Source organism: Callithrix jacchus, chromosome 20 (genome assembly GCF_049354715.1).
Source record: "Callithrix jacchus isolate 240 chromosome 20, calJac240_pri, whole genome shotgun sequence".
Lineage (NCBI taxonomy): Eukaryota > Metazoa > Chordata > Mammalia > Primates > Cebidae > Callithrix > Callithrix jacchus.
In genome coordinates, this window is record NC_133521.1 from 15759312 (window position 1) to 15774640 (window position 15329).

Genomic DNA, 15329 nt, shown 5'->3' on the forward strand with positions numbered 1-15329 from the left:
TACAATTAAAAGAAAGAAAGAAAATGGCCATACTGGTCAAAGTAATTTATAGATTCAATGCTATCAGCATCAAGCTCCCATTGACTTTCTTCACAGAATTGGAGAAAACTACTTTAAATTTCATATGCAACCAAAAAGGGCCTGCACAGCCAAGACAATCCTAAGCAAAAAGAACAAAGCTTGAGGCATCACACTACCTGACTTCAAACTATATGAACCAAAACAGCATGGTACTGGTACCAAAACAGATATATATGGCAATGAAACAGAACAGAGGCCTGAAAAATAATGCCCCCCATCTACAACCGTCTGATCTTTGACAAACCTGACAAAAACAAGCAATGTGGGAAAAATTCCCCATTTAATAAACGATGTTGGGAAAACTGGCTAGCCATATGCGGAACACTGAAACTGGATCCCTTCCTTACACCTGATACAAAAATGAACTCCAGATGGATTAAAGACTTAAACGTCAGAGCGGAAACCATAAAAACCCCAAAAGAGGCAACGGCGCTGCCTCCCAGAGGTGGTTCCAGTGAAGCCAGCGAGGCCCTGCCGGCCAGCGGGGAAGGAGGCGAAGGAGGCGTGGATATGGAGCCGGAGCTGGAGCCGGCGGCTGCCAAGCCCGGGGCCCGCGCTGCTGCCTAGCGCGTCCCGGGGGCTCCGTGTGGACGCGCCCGCCACTGCAGCTCGGGGACCGTAGAGCCCCGCGCTGCGCGGATGGCCCTGCTCCCGCGCCCTGCGCTCATCCTCCTGCTCCTCCTCATGGCCGCTGTTGTCAGGTGCCAGGAGCAGGCCCAGACCACCGACTGGAGGGCCACCCTGAAGACCATCCGGAACGACGTTCACAAGATACACAAGTACCTGAACGCCGCCTTGGACCTCCTGGGAGGCAAGGACGGTCTCTGCCAGTATGAATGCAGTGGCGGATCTAAGCCTTTCCCACGTTGGGGTTATAAACCCTCCACACCGAATGGATGTGGCTCTCCACTGTTTGGTGTTCATCTTAACATGGAGATCCCTTCCCTGACAAAAAGCTGCAACCAACACGATAGGTGCTAGGAGACCTGTGGCAAAAGCAAGAATGACAGCGACGAGGAGTTCCAGTATTGCCTCTCCAGGATCTGCCGAGATGTACTCAGCATGCTCAGGCCTGTGAAACAGCAGTGGAGCTCCTGGTTGACAGTGTTGTACATTTAGGTTGTAATCCATATCCGGACAGCCAGCGAGCCGCATGCAGGTGTCATCATGAAGAAAAAAACGATCTTTAGGAGATGCTGACAGCTGGTGATGGAAGAAGACCGAAGAACATAACCTTTGACAAATAACTACCGTTTTTACAACATAAAACTGTCTTATTTTTGTGAAAGGATTATTTTGAGACCTTAACATAACTTATATCTTGATCTTAACACCTCAAAGAAAAAAAGGGAGATAATAAGGGGAGGGCACGCTTGTCTTCTCAGGTATCTTCTTGGGCACTGCTCCCTCAGTATGGAAAATGTCTTGACAGGATCAAAAACAAGTGCTCATTAAGGGGAGAATTTTTGAAAAGAAGAGTATATAACTCAGTTTTCACACCTATATTTACCAAAAAGAGATCAAATATAAAATCATTATGAGGTCTGTTCAACATTATCTTATGTGGAAATATGGGAAAAGCATCACTTACAAGTATTTGTTTACTATGAAATTTTAAATACACGTTTAAGCCTAGAAAAAAAAAAACCCAGAAGAAAACCTAGGCAATACCATTCAGGTGTTTAAGGCATGAACAATGACTTCACGACTAAAACACCAAAAGCAATGGCAACGAAAGCCAAAATTAACAAACGGGACCTAATTAAACAAAAGAGCTTCTGCACAGCAAAAGAAGCGGTCATCCGAGTGAACAGGCAACCTGCAGAATGGAAGAAAAGTTTTGCAATCTTTCCATCTGACAAAGGGCTAATATTCAGAATCTACAGAGAACTTAAACAACTCCAAAAAAAAAAATGGGCAAAGGATATGAACAGACATTTCTCAAAAGAAGACATTTATACAGCCAACAAACATATGGGGAAAAAAACTCATCATCATTGGTCATTAGGGAAATGCAAGTCAAAACCACAATGAGGTACCATCTCACACCAGTTAGAATGGCAATGATTAAAAAGTCGGGAAACAGATGCTGGAGAGAATGTGGAGAAATAAACACTTTTACACTAGTGGTGGGAGTACAAATTAGTTCAACCATTGTGGAAGACAGTGTGGTTATTCCTAAGGGATCTAGAACTAGGGATACCATTTGACCCAGCAATCCCATTACTGGGTATATACCAAAAGGATTATAAATCATTCTACTATAAAGACATGCACACATATGTTTATCACGGCACTGTTCACAATAGCAAATACTTGGAACCAACCCAAATGTCCATCAGTGATAGACTGTATAAAAAAAATGTGGCACATAGACACCATGGCATACTAGGCAGCTGTAAAAAAAAGGGTGAGTTCATGTCCTTTGCAGGGACACAGATGAAACTGGAAACCATCATTCTCAGCAAACTAACACAAGAACAGAAAATCAAACACTGCATGCTCTCACTCAAAAGTGGGAGTTGAACAATGAGAACACATGGACACAGTGAGAGGAACGTCACCTACCAGGGCCTTTCAGGAGGTGGGGGACTATGGGAGGAATAGCATTAGGAGAAATATCTAAGGTAGGTAACAGGTTGATGGGTGCAGCAAACCACCATGGCATGCATATACCTATGTAACAAACCAGCATGTTCTGCACATGTACCTCAATTTTAAAAATTAAATTAAAAAATAACAACAATAAAAATAAAATAAACCAGTTTCCAATGTGAGGGAGCCCCAATCAGTTCAGGCAACTAGGCCTTAGGCCATCTTCCAGGTAAAAGAAGTGTCCCATGAAAGGCATACTGTAAATACCCACATCATCTCCCCTTCATATCCTGTTGGGGTAGAGTTGCTAGGTAAACTGGTACTGGAACCCCAGTTTAGCTGTGGGCTCTCAAAATAAGGTACCAAGTTCAGGCATGATGGTCCACACCTGTAATCTCAACACTTTGGGAAGCTGAGGAAGGAGAATTGCTTTAGACCAAAAGTTGAAACAAACTTGTACAACATAGCAAGACCCAGTCTCCATAAACACTAAAACAAAATAGCCAGGTATGGTGGCATGTATCTGTAGTCCTAGCTACTTGGGAGATTGAGGCAGGAGGATCACTTGAGCTCATCAGTTTCAGGCTGCAGTGAGCCATGATTGCACCAGAGAACTCCAACCTGGACAACAGAGTGAGACCCTGTCTCTAAACAAATAATTTTAATTTTTTAAAAAAAACATATGAGCATAAATCCATACTTTAAAAAATATAGATACAGATACATGGATACAGAAATATAGATATATGTGTCTACATAGATTAGTACACATACATAGATATGTCTTTACTGAGAGGATCTGACACCCAGAAGACCTGGCACCCAGATCTTGGTTTCTAAATACCGTTCTCCAGTAAAAGAATTCAGGGCTTTTCGAGAAGTGATCGACTCCAGGGTTGGGGCCAGCAACATACAAAATACACAGTAAGAATGTAAGCAAAACACAAACAAATAAACAACTAAAACCAGAGCAAAACTGAATAAATCTGAGACATGAACATCCTAACAAATAATCAACAAAACCGAAAGTTTGTTCTCTGAAGAGTAAACAAGATTGATAAATAGATAGCAACATTAACAAAGAAAAAATAGAGAAGATCCAAATGAGCAGAATCATAAATGACAGAGATGGCATTGCAATGGACCCCACAGAAATATAAAATATCGTCGGAGACTATTATGAACACCTCTATGCACAGAAACAAGGAAATCAAGAGAAAATGAATAAATTCCTAGAAATACAAAACCTCCCAAGATTGAACCAAGAAGAAATTAAAATCCTGAACAGACAATAACAAGTTCTGAAATTGAATCAGTAATTTAGAAACCTAGTAACCAAAGAAAAAGCCCTGGACCCAACGGATTCAGAGCCAAATTCTACCAGACATACAAAGAAGATCTGTTACCAATCCTACTGAAACGATTCCAAACTATGGAGTTGGAGGGACTCCTCCCTAACTCATTCTATGAATACAGCATCATCTTCAGATTAAAAGCTGAAAAAGATGCAATGAATAAAGAAAACTGCAGGCCAATATCTCTGATGAACATAGACACAAAAATTCTCAACAAAACATTAACCAGCCAAATCCTGCAACATATCAAAATTCACTTTTCTACAATCTAACAGAATTTATTCCTGGAATGCAAAGGGGGTTCAACACATACAGAGTAACAAATGTGATTCACCACATAAACAGAATTTTTAAAAACCATATGATTATCTTAACAGATTCAGGAAAAGCTTTCAGTAGACTCCAGTATTCCTTCGTGACCAAAACCTTCAACAAATTAGGCATAAAAGGAACATATCTCCAAAGGAGAGCCACCTATGACAAACCCACAGCCAACATCATACTCGATGGGCTAAACTTGGAACCATTTTCCGTCAAAACTGGAACAGGACGAAGATGCCCACTCTCTCCTTTCCTATTCAACGTAGTACTAGAAGTCCTAGCCAGGGCAATCAGGCAGGAGAAGAAAATTAAAGGCATCCAAATAGAACTGAAGAAGTCAAACTATCTCTTTTACCATACAATTGACATGTACCACCATTCAGCTAATTTTAAAATTTTCAGCTGGGCGCCGTGGCTCACGCCTGTAATCCCAGCACTTTGGGAAACCAAGGCGGGTGGATCGTGACGTCAGGAGCTCGAGACCAGCCTGGCCAGCATGGTGAAACCGCATCTCTACTAAAAATACAAAAATCACCCACATATGGTGGCACGCGCCTGTAATCTCAGTTACTCAGGAGGCTGAGGTAGGAGAATCTCTTGACTCCTGGAGATGGAGGTTGCAGTGAGCGGAGATCACACCACTATACTCCAGCCTGGGTGACAGAGTAAGACTCCATTTCAAAAAAAATTTTTTTCAGTAGAGATTGAAGAAGGGGGGTTTCACTGTATTTTACACAGGCTGGTCTTGAGCTCCTGGGCTCAAGCAATCCTCCCACCTGGCTCCCAAAGTGCTTGGATTACAGGTGTGAGCCCCCAAGCCTGACCTCTGTACCCTTATTGGAGTGTAATAAGACCAAAATATGACTATTAACACTATAGGAAATTTTAAGGATACTTCTGAAAGAAGAAGCAAAACAATAACAAAACACTAGTGTCGACATTCATTTTTTTAAAACCTACTGACCTACAAATTCTTTTTAACCTAATATTTGCTTCCTAAATGACTTTCTAGTTGTCAAAAAACAAGAATCAACAAATCAACTGAACAAATGACAAAAGATAAAGAAACAATTGACCACTGACTAATAGAAAACTAGGTTGAGATTTCACTATAATCTGTCCCCAGGGCTGTCCTGAGACCTAGTAGCTGTAATCCCAGCTACTAGGAAGGCTGAGACAGAATTGCTTGAACCCAGGAGGTAGAGGTTGCAGTGAGCTGAGATCATGCCACTGCACTCCAGCCTGGGTGACAGAGTGAGACTCCATCTCAGAAATAATAATAGCAATAACAATAATGTGGCCTGTGAGTGGGCAGCAAGTGAAATCAGTCCTAAACTCAGGCCATGTCTGGAGTGAGATTCCATTGTAATGCATACTTACATTTGCAAGTCATAATAACCTATGTTTGCGTGTACATTATTTTATAAACCTGTTCTTACTCATCATACCTCTTTGGAGTCAATGGAATCTGTGTAACCATTTATTGACCGATACATTACATGCGCAGTAATGATTATTGCATAACTTCAAGAACACAGAGAGTATAAACCTGAAACCGGACCATTTCACTACAGTGCTATATTTTCCAAACTCAAAATAAGGCCACTTGTACTGACAAGAATGTTCATACAACAAAAGAAAAATGAGGTCTGCCAATACGCAGTGCCTCCAGGTGACTTCCTCTTGGCACATTTATAACCTAGAAGTGTTTGAAAAAGGAAGAAACAGCAGAGGGAAAAAGCAAGTCAGTGTTGGCTTTTTGTTTTTTTTTTTGCCTGGAGTCAGAATCCAGCGGTTGGATTTTGGAGACTGTTTTGAAGGAGGATGACTCGCTGGGCACCAGCTTTCACACACTAACAAATATACAAGAATGTAGGGAGTTACGGGTGATGGACTCATGAGACAGGTCTGTGCCTGACTTTTCTGTTTTACCTGCCATTAACTATATGCCTCAACCTGTAAGCTAAGCTTACAGATGTATCTCTTTTACGGCTGAAACAGTTACATAAAGGATGGTACGTTTCATTTGGATAAACTCAATTTTATCTGAAAAATTCAAAAGCATTTCAAACATACAGAGTTGAAAAACAAACTGGTGTTTTTTTGTTTTGTTTTTTGAGACCGGGTTTCACTCTGTTACCCAGGCTGGAGTGCAGTACCGTGATCGCAGCTCACTAGAGCCTCCACCTCCCAGGCTAAAGAGATCCTCCTAGCTCAGCCTCCCGAGTAGCTGGAACGATAGGTGTGTGCCAGCAAGCCCGGCTTATTTTTGTATTTTTGGTAGAGACGGAGTCTCAGTATGTTGTCCAGGCTGGTCTGGAACTTGTGGGCTCAAGCAATCTGCCTGCCTCAACCTCGAAAAGTGTTGGGATTACAGGCATGAGCCACCGCACCTGGCCAAACAACAAAATTTAAACAAATAATAATTGTTAATTATAATAATGCTTAAATAGGTAACCAAAGTACTTCAGGATATATCCATTAGCCCAGCGCAAAGCCATCAGCTTCATAATAAAACCTTGGCAAAGAAAACACCTGCAATTCATTTCATGCCTCGTGATTTAAAGCATATTACATTAATGTGAAAAATTACCTTCTGAATTCACTCATTGAAATGTAAATGTGCTCCCCTCCCCCCACCTCCTCCACTTTCCCGTTTCATCCTCAAATTCCATTTGTAAATTCTGTACATCCACAGATGCTGTAGCCATTACCTCGTTTTTTGTTGATAAGTCTGCTCCGCCTAGAGGTTTTTATAAGAGTTATTTTTCCTGTAATGAATACTCAGCAATTCAGGCCCGTCTTTTCAGCTGGCTGGATGCTAGTGTCCCTTGATTAATGGACCTGCCAACTCGATGAGGTGATACCACACCAACAAAGACTCAGCCTAGGAGATGTCCCCTCTTACCCTGGCTGCCCGAGTACTTCTTTTGTATGAGCCTTGTGTGCCTCACAGATGTGCCCAGTATTTCATTTTGGATTTTGTTAATAAGAAGGCAAGTTTCATAAAGCAGGTAATTGTATTATTTAACGCAGTAAAAATAATTAATTTTGTTCAAACAACGTGCTTCATATGATGGCCTTCTTTTTTCTATTTTTCACTTCTGTCAGCTAAACTGCTACCTAACCATTTAAATCAATGTATAGGTCAAAAAAAAATGTATAGGTCAATGCAAACAACATTATTTTTTTCTGCCTGGAGATAAAGCCTTACAATAAGAGTTGTTTGAGAAGAAAAAAAAAAGTCCTCAAATAAAAACATTTTGCTTTAAAAAAATTTTTGCTTTAATAAGACAAAGACAAGGAAACCCTAGTTAAAAGTTAAAGTTGTATATTTTGGTAGCAAATTTTGCTGGTACATTTTTTTTTATAGAGATAGGGTCTTGCTATGTTGCCCAGGCTAGAGTGCAGTGGCCTGATCTCAGCTCACTGCAACCTCCACCTCCTGGGTTCAATCGATACTCCTGCCTCAGCTTCCTGAGTAGCTGGGATTACAGATGTCTGCCACCATGCCCAGCTCAAATATTTGTATTTTTAGTAGAGATAGGGTGTCTCAATATGTTGCCCAGGCTGGTCTCAAACTTGTGGGCTCAAGCAATCTATCCACCTTGGCCTCAAAAAGTCTTGGGATTACGGGCATAAGCCACCGTGCCCAGCCTAAAAAATGTATATTTTGCTTTAATAAGACAAAGACATGGAATCCCTAGTTAAAAGTTAAAGTTATGGCTGGGCACAGTGGCTCCCGCCTGTAATCCCAGCACTTTGGGAGGCAGAGGTGGGTGGATCACCTGAAGTCGGAAGTTCGAGACCAGCCTGAACAATATGGAAAAACCCCAGCTCTACAAAAAATACAAAATTACCCAGGCATGGTGGCACATGCCTGTAATCCTAGCTACTTGGGAGGCTGAGGCAGGAGAATCACTTAAACCTGGAGGCAGAGGTTGTGATGAGCCAAGATTGTGCTATTGCACTCCAGCCTGGCCAATAAGAGCAAAACTCTGTCTCTAAAAAAAAAAAAGAAGAAAGAAAGAAAAAGAAAAAGAAAGTTAAAGTTAAAGTTGTATACTTTAGTAGTAAATTTTGCTTAAACTTTTTTTTTTAGAGAAAGGGTCTCACTATGTTGCCCAGGTTGGAATGCAGTGGCTATTCATAGGCATGCTCATAACACACTATACCCTTGAAATCCTGTGCTCAAGTGATCCTCCTATCTCAGCCTTCCAAGTAGCTGGGACTACAAGTTCAGGCCCCAGCTCCAGGTGCATCCGCTTTTATTTGTTTATTATTATTATGGCCTAAGATGGCTGGCTGCTGAATGTACTTTTTATGTCATTGATAAAACTCCTTTTTCTTTTTTGAGATGGAGTCTCGCTCTGTTGCCCAGGCTGGAGTGCAATGGTGCGATCTCAGCTCACTGTAACCTCCACCTCCTGTGTTCAAGTGATTCTCCTGCCTCAGCCTCTGAAGTAGCTAGGATTATGGTGTCCACCACCACACTCAGCTAACTTTTGTATTTTTAGTAGAGATTGGACTTCTCCATGTTGGTGAGTCTGGTCTTGAACTCCTGACCTCAGGTGATCTGCCTGCTTCGGCCTCCCAAAATGCTGGGATTATAGAGATGAGCCACCATGTCAGGCCAGATTCCATTTCAGTAGAAGAATCCTAACCCTCAGACTGTAAATAGGTAAAATTACATGCTAGTTCAAGTTTCTGAATAAAACATTCTTTTTTTTTTTTTTTTTTTTTTTTTTTTGAGACAGAGTTTCGCTGTTGTTACCCAGACTGGAGTGCAGTGGCACAATCTCGGCTCACCACAACCTCCGCCTCCTGGGTTCAAGCAATTCTCCTGCCTCAGCCTCCCGAGTAGCTGGGACTACAGGCACACACCATCATCCACAGCTAATTTTTGTATTTTTAGTAGAGACGGGGGTTTCACCTTGTTGACCAGGATGGTCTCGATCTCTTGACCTTGTGATCCACCCGCCTCGGCCTCCGAAAGTGCTGGGATTATAGGCGTGAGCCACCACACCAGGCCAAAACATTCTTTAAAAATTACGCAGGGCCAGGCAGACTGGTTCACACCTGTAATCCCATCACTTTGGGAGGCCGAGGCCCAAGGATCACTTGAGCCCATGAGTTCAAGCCCAGCCTGGGCAACATAAGGAGACCCGTATCTCTACAAAACTTTTAAAACTTAGCCAGGCATGGTGAAACACCTGTCTATGGTCCCAGCCAATTGAAAGGCTGGAGCGAGTGCTTGAGCCCAAGGGGTCAAGGCCGCAGTGAGCCATGATTATGCCGCTGCACTCCAGCCTGGGTGACAGAGCGAGACCCTGTCTCTAAAATAAACACATACATAAATAAACTAACCAATGAGCAGAATACATTTTAACAGGATTATGAAGACTAATGATCCCCAAGTTATGAAACAATGAACTGCCCCCCAAAATGGATTCCATAATTTGAATAAAGGAAAGTACTTATATAAGCACAAATGCCATACTGGGGCCCAAATAAAATAAAGAAAGTTAGAAACAAACAAACCAAAAAACCACTTCTTTCAGTGACTGCGGGGATATATGCAAAATATAGGCCTCAAAATAAAGAGTATATGAGTACATAATTTCCATGACCATAAAAATCTAAAATGTCACAACATTTTAAGAAAGGGTAGGCCAGGCGCAATGGCTCACACCTGTAATCCCAGCATTTAGGGAGGCCAAGAGTTTGAGACCAGCCTGGCCACCATGGTAAAACCCCATCTCTACTAAAAATACCAACATTCGTCAAGTGTGGTGGCACATGCTTATAATCCTAGCTATTCTGGAGGCTGAGACAGGAGAATCACTTGAACCTTGAAGGCAGAGGTCGCAGTGAGTGGAGATCGCACCACTGCACTTCAGCCTGGGTGACCCAGTGAGAGCCCTTGTCTCAAAAATAAAAATAAAAAAGGGAACATAAGTCCAGAGCCAAGATAGCACCCAATGGAGAGGAGGCTCCAAGCTCTTCCAGGGCTGGCAGAGGTGCATCCGTGCAGTCAAACACAAGGACCAGAAAGTTAAGAGAGAAGTGAGGACATCCAGGTCCCATACCAAACTTAACCAACGTCAAGCCTCAATGTCGAAAACCCAATTTAAAAAAACAATGGACTGGGCATGGCAGCTCACACCTGTAATCCTAGCATTCAGCACATTGGGAGGCCAAGGTGGGTGGATCACCTGAGGTCAGGAGTTCGAGACTAGCCTGGCCAACAGGGTGAAACCCATCTCTACTAAAAATACAAAAAAAAAAAAAAATGGCTAGCTGAGTGTGGTGGCAGCCACCTGTAATCCCAGCTACTTGGGAGGCTGAAGCAGGAGAATCTATTGACCTGGGAGGCAGAGGTTGCGGTGAGCGGAGTTTGCGCCACTGCACTCCAGCCTGGGCAATGAGAGCAAAACTGTCTTTAAAAAAAAAAAAAAAAAGACTAAGATTAAGATAAATTATTAGAGGAAATTTTTTAAAAAGACAACATATGAGGTGTTGAGGATATCATTCAAAACATTTCAACGGCAATGAGAACAGCAGTATGTGGTGAGCATAAGTAATAAGACACTCAATTGAACATAGAATGAGAAAGTCTGTTGAAGACGCCACAGACTTGCCACTTCCTAATGCATGGACTATATGATTTAAGCCAGTCAGACTTGCCGCTTCCTAATGCATGGAATATATGATTTAAGCCAGTCAGACTTGCCGCTTCCTAATGCATGGAATATATGATTTAAGCCAGTCAGACTTGCCGCTTCCTAATGCATGGAATATATGATTTAAGCCAGTCAGACTTGCCGCTTCCTAATGCATGGACTATATGATTTAAGCCAGTCAGACTTGCCGCTTCCTAATGCATGGACTATATGATTTAAGCCAGTCAGACTTGCCGCTTCCTAATGCATGGAATATATGATTTAAGCCAGTCAGACTTGCCGCTTCCTAATGCATGGAATATATGATTTAAGCCAGTCAGACTTGCAGCTTCCTAATGCATGGAATATATGATTTAAGCCAGTCAGACTTGCCGCTTCCTAATGCATGGAATATATGATTTAAGCCCGTCAGACTTGCCGCTTCCTAATGCATGGAATATATGATTTAAGCCAGTCAGACTTGTTGGCTCATGCCTGTAATCCCAGCACTTTGTGAGACAGAGAAAGGCAGATCACTCAAACCCAGGAGTTTGAGACCAGCCTGGGTAACATAGTAAGACCCCATCATTACACAAAATACAAAAATTAGCCAGGTATTAACTAGCTGGGCATGGTGGCACGTGACTAGAGTTGCCACTATTTGGGAGGTGGGTGGGTCCTTGAGCCCAGGAGTCAGAGGTTGTAGTGAGCTAAGATCACACCACTGCACTTGAGCCTGGGCAACAGAGTGAGACCCTGTCCCAGAAAGAAGAAAGAAGGAATGAAGGAGGGATGGAAGGAAGGAAGGAAAGAAGGAAGCAAGGGAAAGAAAGAGAAAGTAAGAAAGAAGGGAAGGGAAAGGAAGGGAAGGAAGGGAAGGGAAGGGGAGGGGAAGGTAGGGGATGGGAGGGGAGAGGAGGGGAGGGGAGGGAAGGGAAGGGAAGGGAAAGGAAGGGAAGGGAAGGGAAGGTAGGAAGGAAGGAGGAAGGAGGGAGGAAGGAAGGAAGGAAAAGGATTTAGGCAAGCTTTCAGAAGAAACCAAAGTTTATTAATGAAATGCAGTCTTGGGCCGGCATGGTGGCTCATGCCTGTAATTCCAGCTCTTTGAGAGGCCAAGGTAGGCAGATCACAAGGTCAAGAGATTGAGACCATCCTGGCCGATATGGTAAAACCCCACCTCTACTACAAATAGAAAAATTGTATCTTCAAGGTTTTCTTGTGTAAAAACAAATTAGCTGGTCGTGGTGGTGCATGCCAGCTACAGGCTGAGGCAGGAGAATCACTTGAACCAGGGAGGTGGAGGTTCACTGAGCCAAGATTGAGCCACTGCACTCCAGCCTCGGCAACAGAGTGAGACTCTGTCTCAAAAAAAAAAAAAAGAAAGAAAGAAAAGAAAGAAAGAAAAAAGGAAAGAAAAGAGAAAGAAAAAGAAAAGAAAAATGAAACGCAGTCTCTATAGCTGACCACTCCTCATTTTGTTATATTGTCCTAAAAGAATAATTGTCTATCATTCTACAGTGAATCTTCTGCTGGGTATTATGCAAATATTATAAAGAAATTGCTAATGAAATCTGTCAAGAGTTAAGAAAATCTCTTCAGATACCATGGAAAACTTCCATGTGCAAGTCAAATATAAGTAATAAGCTTTGCTAAGTAGAGCAATTCTAAATCCTCAAGCATGCATAACTCTGAGCCCTGTTAGTTGTCTCATTCTGTCATATCAATTTGCTGACAAATTAGTAAGATAGCCTCATTTTTTTCATATTAACAATCTCATGCAGATACTTTTAGGGTCCTGCTCATTAGAACTGGGTAGATGCTCTTTGACTTCCTTCTAAGCAAATCTAAGAAATTCTGTGATTCAACTAGCATTATTCTTTGTTTCAGTTTATTGTGTTAAAGGCATTACTCATATCTGGAAGAATTATCCCAGATTGCAATGGATAATTCAAATCTGAATCATACCAAGGTTCTAATCCCCTTTTCTAGTCTTCAAATAGGGCTTTTTTTTTTTTTTAGACAGAGTCTCAACAGGAGTTTGCAACCAGCTGCATTTGTAATTCAAAGGCTGGAGTACAGTGGCACGATCTTGGCTCACTGCAACCTCTGCTACTCAGGTTCAAGCAATTCTGCTGCCTCAGCTTCTGGAGTAGCTGAGAGAGATTACAGGCGCATGTCACCATGCCCAGTTAAGTTTTCTATTTTTAGCAGAGACATGGTTTCACCATGTTGGCCAGGCTGATCTCAAACACCTGACCTCAGGTGATCGACCTGCCTCAGCCTCCCAAAGTGCTGGGATTACAGGCATGAGCCACCACACCCAGTCCAAAAGTGTTTTGCTGTGGCCATCATGCAATGCTCCTGAGGAGTCATTAGAAATAAAGGACCTACAAACACTCTCCATTCTAGCCTTTAAATAGACTTAGATTCAGATGGAATGCAAAATATTATCTCTGGTACAAACTTTTGTGGCTCATACTTTTTTTTTTTTTTTTTGGTGGGTGCTGCTCGTGACTAATTTGCCAAAACCAATCCGATATATTATCATATTATCCTCCACTGAATTAAGGCAAATCTAATGTTTTTTTGAGACAAGGTCTCTCTCCGTCCCCCAAACTGGAGTGCAGTGGTGCCATCACAGCTCACTGCAGCCTCAACTTCCTGAGCTCAAGCGATCCTCCCACCTCAGCCTCCTGACTAGCTGGGACTATAGGCATGTGTCACCATGCCTGGCTAACATATGCGTGTGTGTGTGTGTGTGTGCGCGCGCGTGTGTGTGGAGATGGGGTTTTGTCACGTTACCTAGACTGGTATCAAATTCCTGGGCTCAAGAGATCCTGCCACTTTGGCCTTTCAAAGTGTTGTGGTTACACTGTGCCTGGCCCTGATTTTAAAACTTATTACATATATTTGACTTATACATGAAAGTTTTCCATGGTATCTGAATTAATCTTTTGGACCTGTCTGGAAACACTTCATGTGACCCCCTCCTCTACCCACTTCTCATTAAGGAATAAAACACTTGGTTTCAGAAATTTGGAAATGTGGCCTGGCATGGTGGCTCACACCTGTAATTCCAGAACTTTAGGACGCTGAGGCGGGTGGATCATTTGAGGTTAGGAGTTCAAGACCAGCATGGCCAACATACTAAAGCCCCGCCTCCACTAAAAATACAAAATTAGCTGGGCAGTAGTGGCATGTGCCTGTATTTGTAGGTACTCTGGAGGCTGAGGCAGGAGGATCACTTGAGCCTGGGAGGCGGAGGTTGTGATGAGCTGAGATTGTGCCACTGCACTCCAGTCTGGATGACAGAGTGAGAATCCTGTCGAAAGAAAGAAAAGAAAAGAAAGAAAGCGGCGGTGGGGGGGGGCAGGGAGGGAGGGAGGGAGAGAAAGAAAGGAAGAAAGAGAGAAAGAGAAGGAAGGAAGGAAGGAAGGAAGAAAGGAAGGAAAGAAGGAAGGAAGGAAGGAAGGAAGAAAAGAAAGAAGGAAGGAAAGAAAAAAATTTGGAAATGTGAAAGGTGAGGGCCCAGTCTCCAGAGACTGTTGATAAGGCGCTCCGGAGCCATTTGTCGAGTTAACTGCCTTCATCAGAAAGCATCCTAAAGCTTCTCTCACCTCCCTCCAGGAGAGGGCCAAATGGCCACAGGCGAGCCTAGGTCTCTATGTTAGCTCCAAAGTGCAGGAAAGACTCCCGTGCTATCTCCCTATATATTTACATGTCAAAGGGAGAAAGTCCCAGAACTTGAAGACCCCTCCAAGTGGTTAAAGCTGAGACACCTGGGCTATCCAGTTCCTGGTGAGGCTTTATTTACATATCAAAGGGCTGCGGTTAGGTTTAGGGATAATTAAGTTTCCAAAGAGATCCTTTCTTTTCTTTCTTGTTTTTTTTTTTTTTTTTTTTTTTTTTCTTTTGAGAAGGAGTTTTGCTCTTTCACCCCTGTTGCCCAGGCTGGAGTGCAATGGCGGCATCTTGGCTCAGTGCAACCTCTGCCTCCCAGGTTCAAGTGATTCTCCTGCCTCATCCTCCAGAGTAGCTGGGATTACAGGTGCCCGCCACCACACCCAGCTAAAGAGACCCTTTCAAAAAGGGAGAGGAATAGCTTACCTCCTTCCCCTTTATAAGCAGAGAAACCTTGTGCTTCATCTATGGAGTGTTGGCTACTTACTTGCACAGGACATGTCCTGGCCAGGAGTAAGGCTTAAGGGGAGGCTGGAAGCGGGCTCTATGTGCTTATTTCCTAAAAGGTGATTAACGTGAAATCTGTCTCTGATCCCAAACACCTGTGTGTGTGCATTCAGATTAAAATGAATAA

General features: G+C 42.8%; 1 pseudogene; it reads left to right on the top strand.

The window, feature by feature from the left end:
* The first annotated feature begins 720 nt into the window (after window positions 1-720).
* On the top strand, window positions 721-1271 carry LOC100386150 (group XIIA secretory phospholipase A2 pseudogene; annotated as a pseudogene).
* Window positions 1272-15329: the final 14058 nt, after the last annotated feature.